We start from the raw sequence: 16,186 nt of genomic DNA, 5'->3' as shown, positions 1-16,186 counted from the left end.
AAAATAAACAACTGGGACCTAATGAAACTTCAAAGCTTTTGCACAGCAAAGGAAACCATAAACAAGACCAAAAGACAGCCCTCAGAATGGGAGAAAATATTTGCAAATGAAGCAACTGACAAAGGATTAATTTCCAAAATTTACAAGCAGCTCATGCAGCTCAATAACAAAAAAACAAACAGCCCAATCCAAAAATGGGCAGAAGACCTAAGTAGACATTTCTCCAAAGAAGATATACAGACTGCCAACAAACACATGAAAGAATGCTCAACATCATTAATCATTAGAGAAATGCAAATCAAAACTACAATGAGATATCATCTCACACCAGTCAGAATGGCCATCATCAAAAAATCTAGAAACAATAAATGCTGGAGAAGGTGTGGAGAAAAGGGAACACTCTTGCACTGCTGGTGGGAATGTGAATTGGTACAGCCACTATGGAGAACAGTATGGAGGTTCCTTTAAAAACTACAAATAGAACTACCATATGACCCAGCAATCGCACTACTGGGCATATACCCTGAGAAAACCATAATTCAAAAGGAGTCATGTACCAAAATGTTCATTGCAGCTCTATTTATGATAGCCTGGAGATGGAGACAACCTAAGTGCCCACCATCAGATGAATGGATAAAGAAGATGTGGCACATATATACAATGGAATATTACTCAGCCATAAAAAGAAACGAAATTGAGCTATTTGTAATGAGGTGGATAGACCTAGAGTCTGTCATACAGAGTGAAGTAAGTCAGAAAGAGAAAGACAAATACTGTATGCTAATACATATATATGGAAATTAAGAAAAAAATTGTCATGAAGAACCTAGGGATAAGACAGGAATAAAGACACAGACCTACTGGAGAACGGACTTGAGGATATGGGGAGCGGGAAGGGTGAGCTGTGACAAAGCGAGAGAGAGGCAGGGACATATATACACTACCAAACGTAAGGTAGATAGCTAGTGGGAAGCAGCCGCATAGCACAGGGATATCAGCTCGGTGCTTTGTGACCGCCTGGAGGGGTGGGATAGGGAGGGTGGGAGGGAGGGAGACGCAAGAGGGAAGAGATATGGGAACATATGTATATGTATAACTGATTCACTTTGTTGTAAAGCAGAAACTAACACACCATTGTAAAGCAATTATACCCCAACAAAGATGTTAAAAAAAAAAAAAAGAAAGAAAACTACAGGACAATATCACTGATGAACATAGATGCAAAAATCCTCAACAAAATACTAGAAAACAGAATCCAACAGCACATTAAAAGGATCATACACCATGATCAAGTGGGGTTTATCCCAGGAATGCAAGGATTCTTCAATATATGCAAATCAGTCAATGTGATAAACCATATTAACAAATTGAAGGAGAAAAACCATATGATCATCTAAATAGATGCAGAAGCTTTTGACAAAATTCAACACCCATTTATGTTAAAAAACCCTCCAGAATGTAGGCCTAAAGGGAACTTACCTCAACATAATAAAGGCCATATATGACATACCCACAGCCAACATCCTTCTCAATGGTGAAAAACTGAAACCATTTCTTCTGAGATCAGGAACAAGACAAGGTTCTCCACTCTCACCACTATTATTCAACATAGTTGTGGAAGTTTTACCCACATCAATCAGAGAAGAAAAAAAAATAAATGGAATCCAAATCGGAAAAGAAGAAGTAAAGCTTTCACTCTTTGCAGATGACATGATACTATACAAAGAGAATCCCAAGGATGCTACCAGAAAACTACTAGAGCTAATCAATGAATTTGGTAAAGTAGCAGGATACAAAATTAATGCACAGAAATCTCTTGCATTCCTATACACTAATGATGAAAAATCTGAAAGAGAAATTAAGGAAACACTCCCATTTACCATTGCCACATAAAGAATAAAATACCTACGAATAAACTTACCCAAGGAGATAAAAGACCTGTATGCAGAAACCTATAAGACACTGATGAAAGAAATTAAAGGTGATACAAACAGATGGAAAGATATACCATGTTCTTGGATTGGAAGAATCAACATTGTGAAAATGACTATACTACCCAAAGCAATCTACAGATTCAATGCAATCCCTATCAAACTACCAATGGCATTTTTCACAGAACTAGAACAAAAACTTTCACAATTTGTATGGAAACACAAAAGACCCCGAATAGTCAAAGCAATCTTGAGAAAGAAAAACGGAGCTGGAGGAATCAGGCTCCCGGACTTCAGACTCTACTACAAAGAAGCTACAGTAATCAAGACAGTATGGTACTGGCACAAAAACAGAAATATAGATCAATGGAACAGGATAGAAAGCCCAGAGATAAACCCACTCACATATGGTCACCTTATTTTTGATAAAGGAGGCAAGAATATACAATGGAGAAAAGACAGACTCTTTAATAAGTGGTTCTGGGAACACTGGACAGCTACATGTAAACTAATGAAATTAGAACACTCCCTAACACCATACACAAAGATAAACTCAAAATGGATTGAAGACCCACATGTAAGGCTGGAAACTATCAAACTCTTAGTGGAAAACATATGCAGAACACTCTGTGACATAAATCACAGCAAAATCCTTTTTGACCCACCTCCTAGAGGAATAGAAATAAAAATAAAAATAAACAAATGGGACCTAATGAAACTTAAAAGCTTTTGCACAGCAAAGGAAACCATAAACAAAACAAATTGGAGAAAATATTTGCCAATGAAGCAACTGAAAAAGATTGATCTCCAAAATTTACAAGCAGCTCATGCAGCTCAATCTCAAAAAAACAAACTACCCAATCCAAAAATGGGCAGAAGACCTAAATAGACATTTCTCCAAAGAAGATATACAGATTGCCAACAAACACATGAAAGGATGCTCAACATCACTAATCATTAGAGAAATGCAAATCAAAATTACAATGAGGTATCACCTCACTTTAGTCAGAATGGCCATCATCAAAAAATCTACAAACAATAAACGCTGGAGAGGGTGTGGAGAAAAGGGAACCGTCTTGCACTTTTGGTGGGAATGTAAATTGATATAGCCACTATGGAGAACAGTATGGAGGTTCCTTAAAAAACTAAAAATAGAACTACCATATGACCCAGCAACCCCACTGCTGGGTATACACCCTGAGAAAACCATAATTCAATGAGAGTCATGTACCACAATGTTCACTGCAGCACTATTTACAATAGCCAGGATATGGAAGCAACTAAGTGTCCATCGACTGATGAATGGATAAAGAAGATGTGGCACATATATACAATGGAATATTACTCAGCCATAAAAAGAAATGAAATTGAGTTATTTGTAGTGAGGTGGACGGACCTAGAGTCTGTCATACAGAGTGAAGTAAGTCAGAAAGAGAAAAACAAATACCGTATGCTAACACATATATATGGAATCTAAGAAAAAAAAATGTCATGAAGAACCTAGGGGTAAGACAGGAATAAAGACACAGACCTACTAGAGAATGGACTTGAGGATATGGGGAGGGGGAAGGGTAAGCTGTGACAAAGCGAGAGAGAGGCAGGGACATATATACACTACCAAACGTAAAATAGATAGCTAGTGGGAAGCAGCCACATAGTACAGGGAGATCAGCTCAGTGCTTTGTGACCACCTAGAGGGGTGGGATAGGGAGGGTGGGAGGGAGCCGCAAGAGGGAGGGGATATGAGGATATATGTATATGTACAGCTGATTCACTTTGTTATAAAGCAAAAACTAACACACCTTTGTAAAGCAATTATACTCCAATAAAGATGTTAAAAAAAATTTTTTTAACCAATAATAAAAGAAAAAAAAAAGACACATGCACCCCAGTGTTCATTGCAGCACTATTTACAATAGCCAGACATGGAAACAACCTGAAATAAGTAAATACATAAATAAATACATAAATAAATAAATATGCACACGCAGGTCAATGGGTACTTGCATGCAGAGAAGTGCCACTGAAAGTAAAACCAAAACTTGCCAATAGGTTGGGCTTCAGTCAGTTCCTTAGCATCAGTTTTGGTTTGAATTGTACTCATATTAAGAGAAAGCCTGAGTTGGATGGGGATGATATCTTTTCTCGTCTTGCTCAGTGTACTTTATCCCCACAGTTTTCTGTTATCCATCCTCGTGCGTCTCTCTGCCAGCTAAAAAGAACCCTGGGTTGGAGCTACTACTTGTTGCATTGGTCTCGGCAGCAACCTAGGTTTTGTTTTTGTTTTGGCTGTTTGTTTTGTTGGCTTCTATGAGGGAATCTGACAAAGAGCAACTGTTTGTTGTTTTATTTTCTTTTGCGTCTTTGCCTGAGGAGCCGTGCCAAGGCCTGATGTGAGTATCAAGTGGGTTGAGATTTTCTCATACTTTGAGTTGGTGTTGTAGACCATGATGAGGGTGCCATAGTTGGGTAAGCATGGGCACATTTTCTCTGCACACCATTGGAGGCAGGGGAAACTGCCTCAGAAATTGTGCTCAGGTACACAAACAAGCTAATTTCCTCCTGTCCTCAAAATAGTAGGATTTCTCTTGCTGGTCCTATGCTTATTATTCTTCTTGAGCAGTTTTATGAGGTGAGTTATTTTTTTTTCTGCACAAAATAAATCTGCACCAAAAAAAATTTACTCCTGAAGTTGTCTCTCTGCTTAGAATTTTGGAGGGTTAATGGAACTTAAAAATTTGGATTTTTACATCAAACACCTGTTTGTGATTATCCCTTTGGCAGGCAGTCAACATTCCAGGCTAGCCTGTGTTTACAAGCTATATTCAAGTGTAAGCTGTTAAAAAAAAACAACAAAAACTATAATTACATTAACTTATAATATAGGCAACCATTATTTAACAAAAGCGTGATTTGGGCCTAAAATGCTTAATATTCTACATAAAATGATGAAAGAATGTTTAGCAAAATGAAGGAAAACTGCAACTATTGCTATTTATTGGTCACTGTCCAGGTGCACATAGTAGAAAAGTGATGACGATGGATTTATGTGAGAAAGGGTTGAAGTGAGGAGGTGAAACTTGAATGAAATTACCTACAAATAAGGTCTTGTGACCCTGAAATTCTGTGGTTCTGTGGAAGGGAGTGATTAACATACATTGACAAAAATGTACAGTAAGAATATTCAGTGTGAGCAGTAATCAGACAGTTGTAGCAGGAGTCAAATGCCAATTGAGCTGGATGTTTTTTAAGCTCCCTTTGAAGCCTAAGATTCTATGAATAGATGAAATCTTATCTCTTGCCACATGGAACTGGTCTATTTGCCTTTATTACCTGAACTCTCACCATCAGCAGGATGTTCCTTTCCCACTCTTCAACGTGTCTTCTCAGATTTCTTCTGTGAGCCTTTCCATTAAACTGCAGCTCCTCATAGGCAAAGACCACACCTTTTAGGTTCTCTGAATCCCAAGTACCCCTCACAGTGCCTCACAATATGCATGGGTGCTCATTGGGTGCTTGTTGAGTTGTTGAATTAATTGATTTGATGAAGTGGCTGGTGAATCACCAGATGTGGGATATTTGCATAATATACAGCAGACATTGGGGCTGATGGAGGTGATGCAGATTTCTCCGGGACAGTATTAGGGATCATGCTTCAGAGCTGACTTTCTTTAAGATGCATCGGACAGTGATCCATAGGTTGTTGTGTGTAATTTTTATTCCACATGGCAACGTTCAAATATACCACATGACTTAACTGTAGCATACTTGGGTTACCCTGTAATGAGGCAACTGCAGCCTGACCTCCTCATGTCCCACGCTGCTCTACTGCTGTGGGGCTCTCTCATGTTGTGTTCCCCTAATCTTCAAATCAACTAACAGAATTCCAGGATAGGTAAAGCAATCTGAAAGGTTATCCAGCCCCAATCACCTCAATGCCCTCCAGCCCTCTCTAATAACCCTGGGGCTGATTCCCAGTTCTTAGTCTCCCGACCTGTCTATTGTCAACCACTTCTGCTTCTTGGGATTTCCTCCCTTGGCTCTGAGATATTGTGATGGGGAAGCTTTTCATTCTTAGGATCATTTCTTCTCTGCTTTTGTCTCTGGTCTCTTACTCCTGCTCTCCAAATTTTGGGGCATTCCTCAGAGTTCAGATCTTTTCTTTCAAACCTCTCTTTTTATACTCTCCCCCTCAGAGAGTTAATTCATTCCCCAAAGTCAACTAACATTTTATTACAAATAACTTCTTTATCTTTATCTCTAGTCCCAAATTGTGTTCCACACTCCAGACCTACATTTTTCTTCACTGCCTTGCATTACTTCATGACTCAAACCTAACTCATCATCTTCCCTTTAAAAATCAGCTCTTGGGCTTCCCTGGTGGCGCAGTGGTTGAGAGTCCGCCTGCCGATGCAGGGGACACGGGTTCGTGCCCCGGTCCGGGAATATCCCACATGCCGTGGAGCAGCTGGCCCATGAGCCATGGCTGCTGAGCCTGCGCACCTGGAGCCTGCGCGCCTGGAGCCTGTGCTCCGCAACAGGAGAGGCCACAACAGTGAGAGGCCCGCGTACCGCAAAAAAAAAAAAAATCAGCTCTTGATCTTATATTTCCTCCCCCCCACCCCCACCCAATGACATCAATATTGTTTTGATAGTCTGACCTCAAAACCACAGTCAACTTGTTGCTTCTGTTTCTTTCCCATGTGACTAATCACTTGTCAATTGTTTTGTCAGTTGTCCTGTCAGTTATCTTATTGACAGGAAGTTTCTCCTTCCTCTCCCTTTCTTCCCTCTTCTGATCCTAAATCAGATGCTTTACCAAACATCTGGATGAACACTGTGACCCCCTAATCAAGTAGCTGGCCTCCAATTCCACTCTCCCTCTATTATATACTGAAAAAAACAAACTCAGATTTAATCTTTTCAGACTTCTTTGTTATTGTCACTCAGTTTTTGAGTGACTGTCACTGTTTTTTATTGGCAGCTCTACCTGGCACTAAGCTCTCAACATTCTTGTCCCAAACTTATTTCCAGCCAGGTTATGCTGGTCATTGTCTTCCTTAACATGCCCTGTGTGTTTGCACCTCTAAAACTTTGCTCCTGGCTCATCTGCAATGCCCTCAAGAGTTGTTCCAACTCTCCAATTTCTACCTGTGCTTCAAAGACTCATTTCAAATCCCATCCATCTGAGAAGTCTCCCTTCTTCCAGTCAGCTTCCAGGGTTTTTGCATCGTCATGCAAAATATTTTACACCACTTCTTAGTATTTTTCGTATGTATGAGTCTTAAACTTCTGACTATGTTATAATGTCTTTAAGGGCAGGAATCCTTTCTTAGATGAATCCTTCTATTGATTCTCCACAGTCTAATGCAAAGACTTGCAAAAAATGGGAGCTCAGTGTTTATTGACTAAAAAGTTGAGATTCAATTTGAATTTAAGTTAAATTGAAGGCTACAGATTGTCTACCTATGTCTAGATGGTTTAGATATTGAATACTGAAAGATTTCTGATCCACCTCTAAAAACAGAGCTACTTTTGTTAAGATTCCCCAAAATCTCAAATGCCTGTAGGAACTGGTAGACAGTAAAATGTGTGATCATACAATAGGGAGTAGCAGGGCCTGGGGCAAACTCTGCATTACTTGCCAAAGGCACTCAGATCCAAATTATTTTAAAACATTGCTACTTACAATTCTTGCTTTAGACACTTGGCTTCAAAAACAGTGATTAAGTCAGGTATTTCAATTCAGTTTATTGTGTATTTATCTAGGTCTTTACAGATATCCAGGGCTGTGCTAGACACTTGGGAAGAGGGAGAAGCAAAATGAGTTAAGACTAGCAATGCTCAGCAGAGAATAAAGTGTTATACAAGCATGATCCTTTATGCTGGTTATTATTACACAAAGAAATTATTTGCTAGGATTCTTGAGATATTTCCATAAAGTGCCTGTGCCTTGGTTATTCTAGAGACCAGAGAATTCTGAAAGCTTTGTTTCTGTCTTATTTACCTCTGCATACCAGAGCTTGCCACACAGAAAATATAGAGTAAATGTCTTGAATAAAAGAAAGAAAGAATTAAAACCTCTGTACATAATTTCAGCACCATAAATTTCATTTCATCTATAAATTCACAAATAGCTTTCAGTAGATAGGTGAAATGGCAAGAAACTGGGCCTGAAGCAACCAGAAAGTGAACCTTCTAGCACCTATAGTAATTTTTGGTTCTCTTGCAAATTTTGCTTGGAAAAGTTTTCCTGCTTACAATTTCTGATCACAACCTTCTCCTCAGAATTTACAGAAATTTTCTTGATTTTTCCGGAAAGATACGACTTCTTAATACAATTGAATAAATTGCTGTTAGTATCTTTTATGGAGAAATAAGCAGAATAAGATCTAAACATCTACTAAGCAGAAAGTTAGACATAACCTATTAAATACAAGATAGACAAGAAGTACTCTGAAAGGTACAACAGTTCTGTGAACATTTACTTAGGAGGCACAGGGGAGTAGTCGTGAAAGAGGTGGTGCTGAGTGAGTCTTAAAGACTAGGTAGACTTTACCAGGCGAAACCTTCGTGGGTTAGTGAAAGGAGTGGCCATATTAGGAATTCATGGGAATTTTAGACCAAAGATCATCAGTCACCATCCTAAGTAATAATGACAATGAATGTAAAGAACGCTTTGCCATTTACAAAGTATTTTTCACATACCTTGTCCACAGTCATTTCTGTTTATTGACTGTGGTGTGGTCAAGAGCTTCAGATATTAGAGAACTCGATGATTTCCGATTTCCATCCCTCGCAATCTCACCATGTTAGAAGGGCCATTTATGGCTCTTGGACCACAGGAGCATGATCTAATCATTCGGTGAATATTAATGAGGACCCACCATGTATTAGGAGCTGTTTGGGGTGCCAGGGATATAGTAAGGAACAAAAACAGACAGAAATTTCTTCCCTTGGGGAGCTTAATCTTCTTGAGCAGGATAGAGAAACAGAGGAAAAAGAGAAGCAGCAGCAGCAGAAGCAAAAGGAGAAGCAGAAGAAGCAGAAGGAGCAGAAGGAGGAAGAAAAAGAGGAGGGGGAGGGAGGAGAATGTCCACTGAAGCAGGAACCTTCCACTTGACGGTATCCATAAACTCTTGAAGATTTCTCCAGGTCCACGTCTCCCTGGATGAGGACATAGCTGACCACCCAAACTTCGCATTACCGGTCACTAGCTCTGCCACAACCTAGGCAACAAAGGTTATGCAACTCCCCACATTACTTTATGTTCCTAATAACAAAGTGCCTAAATTATCAAAAGTTAAACTTTATGTCTATGTACACATTCATATGTACACACATTTATAAGTTGAAGTATTTTACTTATCTCCATGATATCATTTTAACTCACTTTCTTAAATGCCTTTTAGAGGGGAGGAGTAAAAGACTTCAGCTGGAATAAGGCCATTCTTACATATCTTAACTTTATCTTAAACACTAGTGATCAACTGTTACTGATAGGCCAATAATACTTGTGGTAGTTAGAAATGAAATCACACTTTAATATCAAAAATATTAAAATGTTCACGGTTCATCAAAAATCTTGATATGTTACACACTTGAGTATTACCTAACATGGCGAAACAAAATGGTAGAGATTGGTTGTTAGTTGCATAGATGGTACATGGAAGGGACCTTGGAAGTCACCTAGTTCACCCCTTCTTTTGTAGAGAGTGGAGAGTGAGTTCCTAAGGCAGCAGGGACAGAGCAAAGACTGGAACTCCTGTCTCCTGATGCCTAGCTCAGAACTGCTGCTTCCACCACACCACCAAGAGAAGCAGCTTTTCTAGTGGCCTGGGTGAGAGCCAAGGGGGCAGCAATTTGAGCAGGACTTTGCACAAATCTAAAAAGAGTAGCTTTTGCTTCTTCTCACTCTCAAGCTTGATTATCTCCTTACTGAGGGGGCCCTTCTTGACTCCTGGAGCCACCAGGAAAAGTTCTTGAAGCTTATCCTATGCCATTCTGTTCCATTTTAGATAATGACTTGCCCTCAACTGCAATACTACGACATGTTCATAGGCAGAATTATCAAGAATTACCCATAACTTCATTAAGAATTATCCAGAAATTAAGAAATTCAGCTAAACTGATCATTTGATTAAAAACTACTTTTTTCCATTCACATTCCAAAGTATTCATTAGAGCCCAGCCTGACTGATATAAAGATAGCTACAATGAGCACCCTCTGCTTGATGGAAAAGCTAGCAAAACCAAACATGTACATAAGGAATATACAATTAAGATGAAAATTAACAGCTGACTAGGCATAAACAATAAGATATTTATATCCACAACAAAGGTGAATTTTAAAAGGGGAGGCTAGAGAGAGATGTGGTTGTTTGAACATGTTCATTGTATCGTGGAGAAGAGTCATCACAATGCTCATTTGGCCAAAGGAGTGCCTTACACATGGATACTCTTTAAATGATGCATTGAGTTAATTAATTTTGGCAATGCACTCCGTAAGTTCTCTAAGTAAATTCTTTCAGGCCTTGCCTGTCTGAGTATGAAAGAGTTCATACTTCCCCAACATTAAAGCCTTCAAGAACCTGCTCTTTCAGAAAACGTGGTTCTCCTAAAGAACCCAGAGGGTAGAGGTCTTATCCAGATAGCCTAGTCTTTTGAGAGAGGTTGGTGAGGGGCTTGAGATACCTGTGGAAACATTCTTCTGGGAGGTAATCTTGTAAATAATCTTGCTTTTAAAAAGGGATCACCTTCCACCTCTTGTGGAAACTCTTGCTTCAACATGCACCTTTTGCTTAAACAATACCAGGGATGATGCCTCCCCACCCCATTAGTGGCCCATTGTGTTGTGAGTGGCTCCATTCGATGGAAAGTTCTTATTTGCGGCCAAAATAAACAACCAAATTAAGGTTTCTGTTTCTCGGATAGAGTGGAGTCAAGTGGGAGCCAGTGATCTCAGATTCCTGAGTATGATGCTAAATTGTCATGCATGCAAGCACTCATTCACTTGTCCATTCAGCACACAGTTAACAAGGACCTAATCAAGTGCAGTCCGCTCTCCGTATCTAAAGGGTTCTGCAACCCTACATACATGGCCGACTATATTATGCCATTTTACATGAGGGACTTGAGCATCTGTGGATTTTGGTATCCACAGAGGATCCTGGAACCAATATCCTGCAGATACCAAGGGATGACTGTACAAAGAGCTCCTATTCTAGCCTAGAAAACAGAAGTGTAATAAATCAGCATACAAGTAATGAGTTAAGTACTTACACTAGAGGTGAGTAGCAGATACAATTGAGGCAGAAGAAATAGACTAAGACAGTTAGGAAAGACTTATCCACTTCTGTTGAATGCATGAAATGTAAGGCCACTTAAGGAGTTATTTATGATGCAATACAATTTTTTAAGCTCATGAAGAAATTGAGATAGAAGAAAAATAAGATTAGAAAAAATAAGAAGAGATTAGATGTGAGATTAGACTTCTCAAAGCACCTGTGAGGTCCTAGTCATGGAAAGCACATGTGTTTCTCTGTGGCCAAGGCAGGAGGTGCCAGATCAGGGAAGGTTTTGTAGGCCACACTAAAGGAGAACTTCACCTTGTAAATAGTGGGAGCTGTTGAAGTCTTTTAAGCAGGAGTGACATGGTCAGATGTGATTATTCAGTATTCAAGAGATTGTTCTGCCTGCTAGGTAAAGAGATAGTTCATCCAACAAGTATTAACCAAGTACCTACTTATTGCCAGACTCTGTTCTGGGGCTGAAGGCATAGTAGTAAATAAACAGACAATGATCCCTGTCCTTTGAGTGATTATATTCTAATGGAAGATGACAGGTAATAATATAATAAACAAGTACACTATATGGTAAGTTAGATGGTAATGAAAGTTTTGGAAAAGAAAGACGACAAGGAGAATTGGGAATGCTGGAGGGGTGGTGCTGTTGCAGTTTTTTGCATAAGGCAGACTCACCAGAAAGAGCGAAAAAAGCATCCAGGTGTAGGGACAGGCACACTGGCAGCAGGATCCACACTTGAAGGGTTGGATTTGGTGAAGACACTACACAGGCCTGGAAGTGGGCTTAGGGCCATTTGGGCAGTGAATTCCAGCATCCCAAGGACCTAGATTATAATGGGTAGTGGGGGGAGGTCAAGAGGTCCAGATGACACCTCTCAACCCAGCAAACACCCACACTGCAGGGAGGGGCATGGCTACAGTGCACTCATCTAAAGCATGACAGGGTGACTCAAGACAGAGGCCCCTATTACCTCGTTATTGGAGAGACTTAGGAGTTTATTCTCAGTGAAATACTGAGCCATCAAAAGGTTTTGAGCAGACCTGCTTTGACTTACATTTTTAAAGAATCACTCTGGCTCCTGTGTTGAGAATCAACTGTAGCAAGGCAAGGTTAGAATAGCCACAAGACACGATAATGGCTCAGGTTGATATGGAAGCAGTAAGACATGGTCAGATTCTAGATATATTTGAAAGAAGGGCCTATAGGATGTGTTAATGAATCAGATGCTGGTGATAGAAGACAGGAGCCAAGGATGACGTCAAGGTTTGTGACGACAAGAGAAGGATGGAGCAGAAGGAAACAAGACTAGGAGGTAAAAATGGCAGTGAGGAGGCTCTGCTATGGTGTATCCAGGAAGTAGAATTAATAGGACTGGGGGCTGGACTGAATGTGCAAGATAAGCGATGTGTAGATTTAAGATGACGCCCCCAGGATTCCGGCTTGAAGTAGGAGTTATTATTATTGGCACTTTAGGGAAATGGGACACAAAATGTTTTCATAAACTGTCTAAGGTCTTAGAGGCTAATACTTTGTAGACTCAGAATCTGAACTCAGATGTGTCTGACGTTAGAACCTGAGCTCTTAACCATTCCATGGGGCACTTTATCCCTAGGAGAAAGAAGGCTGCTAGTTGGAAAGTACCTTTACGACAGTGTCTGTCTCTCAGTTGACTCAAGGAGACAGTGTGCAAGGAAAGTCCCCTTCGATGGGCAGGGAAGAAGGGGAAGTTAAAACGAGTGATGGGTGAACCAAGAGTCCTTTCTGTTGCCAGAACTGTATGTTACATGCTATCCTTTTGTACTCTAGGAAAAAAAAAATGCTAGGCAAGTGCTAGGCTGCAGGTGCAGCTTAAAATGGTATCTTTTCTGGATATATTTGTAGTTTCAGTAAGGAAGAGGGTTTTCAAGTCTAGCTAAGGTGTGTCTTGAGCATTTCCTGGTAGAAAGCACTAGATTCTGTTCCTAGTTGTTATCTGCTGTAATATTTCCCTCCCTAAACTAAAAACAAGAATACAGCCCACTGTGGACCTTGCATTCGCTTCTAGCTACTGCCTCATATCTCTGCGCCCTTTTAAAGCACTATTCTCTAACAAGTTGCCTATATTCTGTTGTCTCCACTTCCTTATTTCCTATTTTTATCTGTACCAGATCTACTGATACTGTGTTTATCAGGGTCATCCATGACCTTCATACTCTGCTAAATCCTGTTCTCAGAAACATTTGGCTCAACTGATCACTCCCTCCTTCCAGCACTATGTTTTAAACTCTAGGTTTTATTATTATTTATTACTATTATTTTATTTATTATTATATCTATTATTTAGGAATGGTGAGGCCAACAGATCAGGAGGTGACTGCCTTTGAAAAAATAGTTTGTTACACTCACAGATCCCAAGAGAAAGGGGCATGCCACACCATAGTGGGCTATACAGGCAAATACCAGGGTCACACAGGAGGCAGAGGGCAAGGGGGAAAAGTAGGCAGGAGCCTCTACTGTGGGTTCCACAGGAAGGAATGGGGCTAGTTTGTATAATTTCAGCAGACTTTGGGGGCATAGGGGTATCTGGTAACTGACCCTAGGGTGATTAGGGCAGATACATAGTGACCCAGAGAGTGAGAGCCCAATAAAAAGGTGATTGGAGGTAGGGCTCTGGACTGGTTGGTTTGCATATGAAAGGCACACTCAGGGGACAGTTGTTTACTGTCTCTAGGAATCGGCTAATCCTGAGGGGGCAATCCCTCTAAAGTCAGCAAGATTCCAGATGTCAAAGCATCAGAATACAGAAAATAAAAGAGATGGTTAATTTACCTTTATATCCCTTCTCTCAATCTTCTTTGCTAGTACCTTCCCTCTCAAAGACCCCTAAGTGTTGGAATGCCCCGTATCTCAGTCCTTTGACACCTTCTCTTCTCTATCTCTCTTTAGGTGGTGCTATGCAGCACCATGGCTTTAAGTAACACTTATGCATTGATGACTCCCAAATTTATATCTCTGCCCCAAACTTTGGATCACCAGTTGTCCAACCACCTACTAAACATCTTTACTTGAGTGTCTAATAGACATCTCAAACCAAACATATTCCAAATACAATTTTTGATTTCTGCTCCCTAATCTGCTTCATTCTTAGTCTTCTCCTTTTTAATAAATAGTATCTCCATTGCCCTAGTGACTCAAGCTCCGAACCTAGAAATTTTCCTGGATTTCTTTACTTTTGTCAAACTACATTTCCATCCTGTCAGCAATTCCCATCGAATCTTCTTGAGAATATAGAAGACTTAAATAAATGGAAAGACATGCCCCATTCATGGATTAAAAGACTTAATATTATAAAGATGGCTATATTCCCCAATGGATCTACAGATTCAGTACAATCCCTATCAAAATTCCAGCTGCTTTTTTTGTGTGGAAATAGACAAGCTGATCCTAAAATTCACATGGAAATGCAAGGGAGCAAGAATAGCCACACACACACACACACACACACATACACACACACAAAGTCTTAAAAAAAAGAAAAACAAGTTAGAAGATTCACATTTCCCGATTTCAAAACTTACCACAAAGCTTCCGCATAATCAACAGTCTGCGATACTGACATAGGATAGACATATAGTTCAATGGAATAGAATTGAGATTCCAGAACTAAGCCCATACATTTAATGTCAATTGATTTTTGGTGAGGGTGCTATGACAATTCAATGGAGAAAGAATACTCCTTTAAACAAACTATGCAGTCAACTGGATGTCCATGTGCAAATCAATGAATCTGGAGCCTTACCTCACACCATACACAAAAATTAACTCAAACTGGATCAAAGACCTAAATATAAGAACTAAAGCTATAAAATTCTCAAAAGAAAACATAGACGTAAATCTTTGTGACCTTGGATTAGGCAATATTTTCTTAGAGATGACACCTAAGGCACAAGCAATTAAAAGAGAAAACAGATAAACTGGCCTTCATCAAAATTAAATTAATTTGTACTTTACAATTAAAATATTTGTGCTTCAAAGAACACTACCAAGAAACTGAAAAGACAATCACAGAATAGGAGAAAGTAATTGCAAATCATATATTTGATAAACAGTTGGGCAGTTTCTCAAAAAGTTAAATATAGAGTTACCGTTTAACTGATCAATTCCACTCCTACATATATAATCAAGTGATTTGGGAACATGTCTACACAGAAACTTGTACATGAATGTCATAATAGCATTACTCATAATAGCCAACAAGTGGAAACAGATGTCCATCAACTGATGAATGGATAAGAAAGATGTGATGTGTTAATACAATGGAATATTATTCAGTCATAGAAAGGAACGAAGTATTGGTAATGTGTTACAATACAGATGAGTCTTGAAAATAATATGCTCAGTGAAAGAAGCTATACACAAAAGACCACATATTGTATGATTCCATTTATATAAAATATCCCGAATAAGCAAATTGATAGAGACAGAAAGGAGATGAGTGAATGCCAGGGACTGGTGGGAGAGGGAAGAAGAATTGGGGAGTTTCTGCTAATGGGTATTGGGTTCCTTTTTGCAGTGATGAAAATGATCCAAAATTAGACAGTGATATGGGTTGCACAGTTCTGTAGAATATACTAAAAACCACTGAATCATACCACTAAATCATCTGTGTCTTAAATATATATGTATACACACATACACATAATCCTCTATTGTATGTCAATTATACTCCAATAAAGATATTAAAAGTTTTAATAAATTTAAGGGACCAATTTTAAATTTTTAATACATTTTTAAAATGTATAAATATAAAAAACCTTCAACAGACCCCTTCTCACCTCCACTAGCCCCACCACTCTGGTCCAAACTATTATCATCTCTGTGAAAACATTTCTTACTGATCTTTCTGCCTCCAATCTTGCCCATCCCACTCTCCTTCACAACACTAGTCTATTGTCTACACCAAAACTGAA

The 16,186-nt window shown here is 39.4% G+C and overlaps 1 protein-coding gene across 5 annotated transcripts in view; it reads left to right on the top strand.

Moving 5' to 3' along the window:
* The window catches only part of PDCD1LG2 (programmed cell death 1 ligand 2), a 132,289-nt gene that overhangs the window by 32,505 nt on the left and 83,598 nt on the right, over positions 1–16,186 (top strand). The window contains exon 1 of one of the 5 annotated variants that reach the window (XM_022573654.3): positions 4,053–4,324. The exons of the other annotated variants lie outside the window; for them this stretch is intronic. The gene's annotated coding sequence lies outside the window, so the exon portion shown is untranslated. Of the gene's footprint in view, positions 1–4,052; positions 4,325–16,186 lie in introns of those variants that run through there. 5 annotated transcript variants of the gene reach the window in all.

Source organism: Delphinapterus leucas, chromosome 6 (assembly GCF_059928025.1).
Source record: "Delphinapterus leucas isolate spDelLeu-1000000601 "Yukka" chromosome 6, BTC_Dleu_Yukka2, whole genome shotgun sequence".
In the NCBI taxonomy this organism is placed as follows: Eukaryota; Metazoa; Chordata; class Mammalia; order Artiodactyla; family Monodontidae; genus Delphinapterus; species Delphinapterus leucas.
This window is presented reverse-complemented; position numbering and strand designations above follow the sequence as displayed.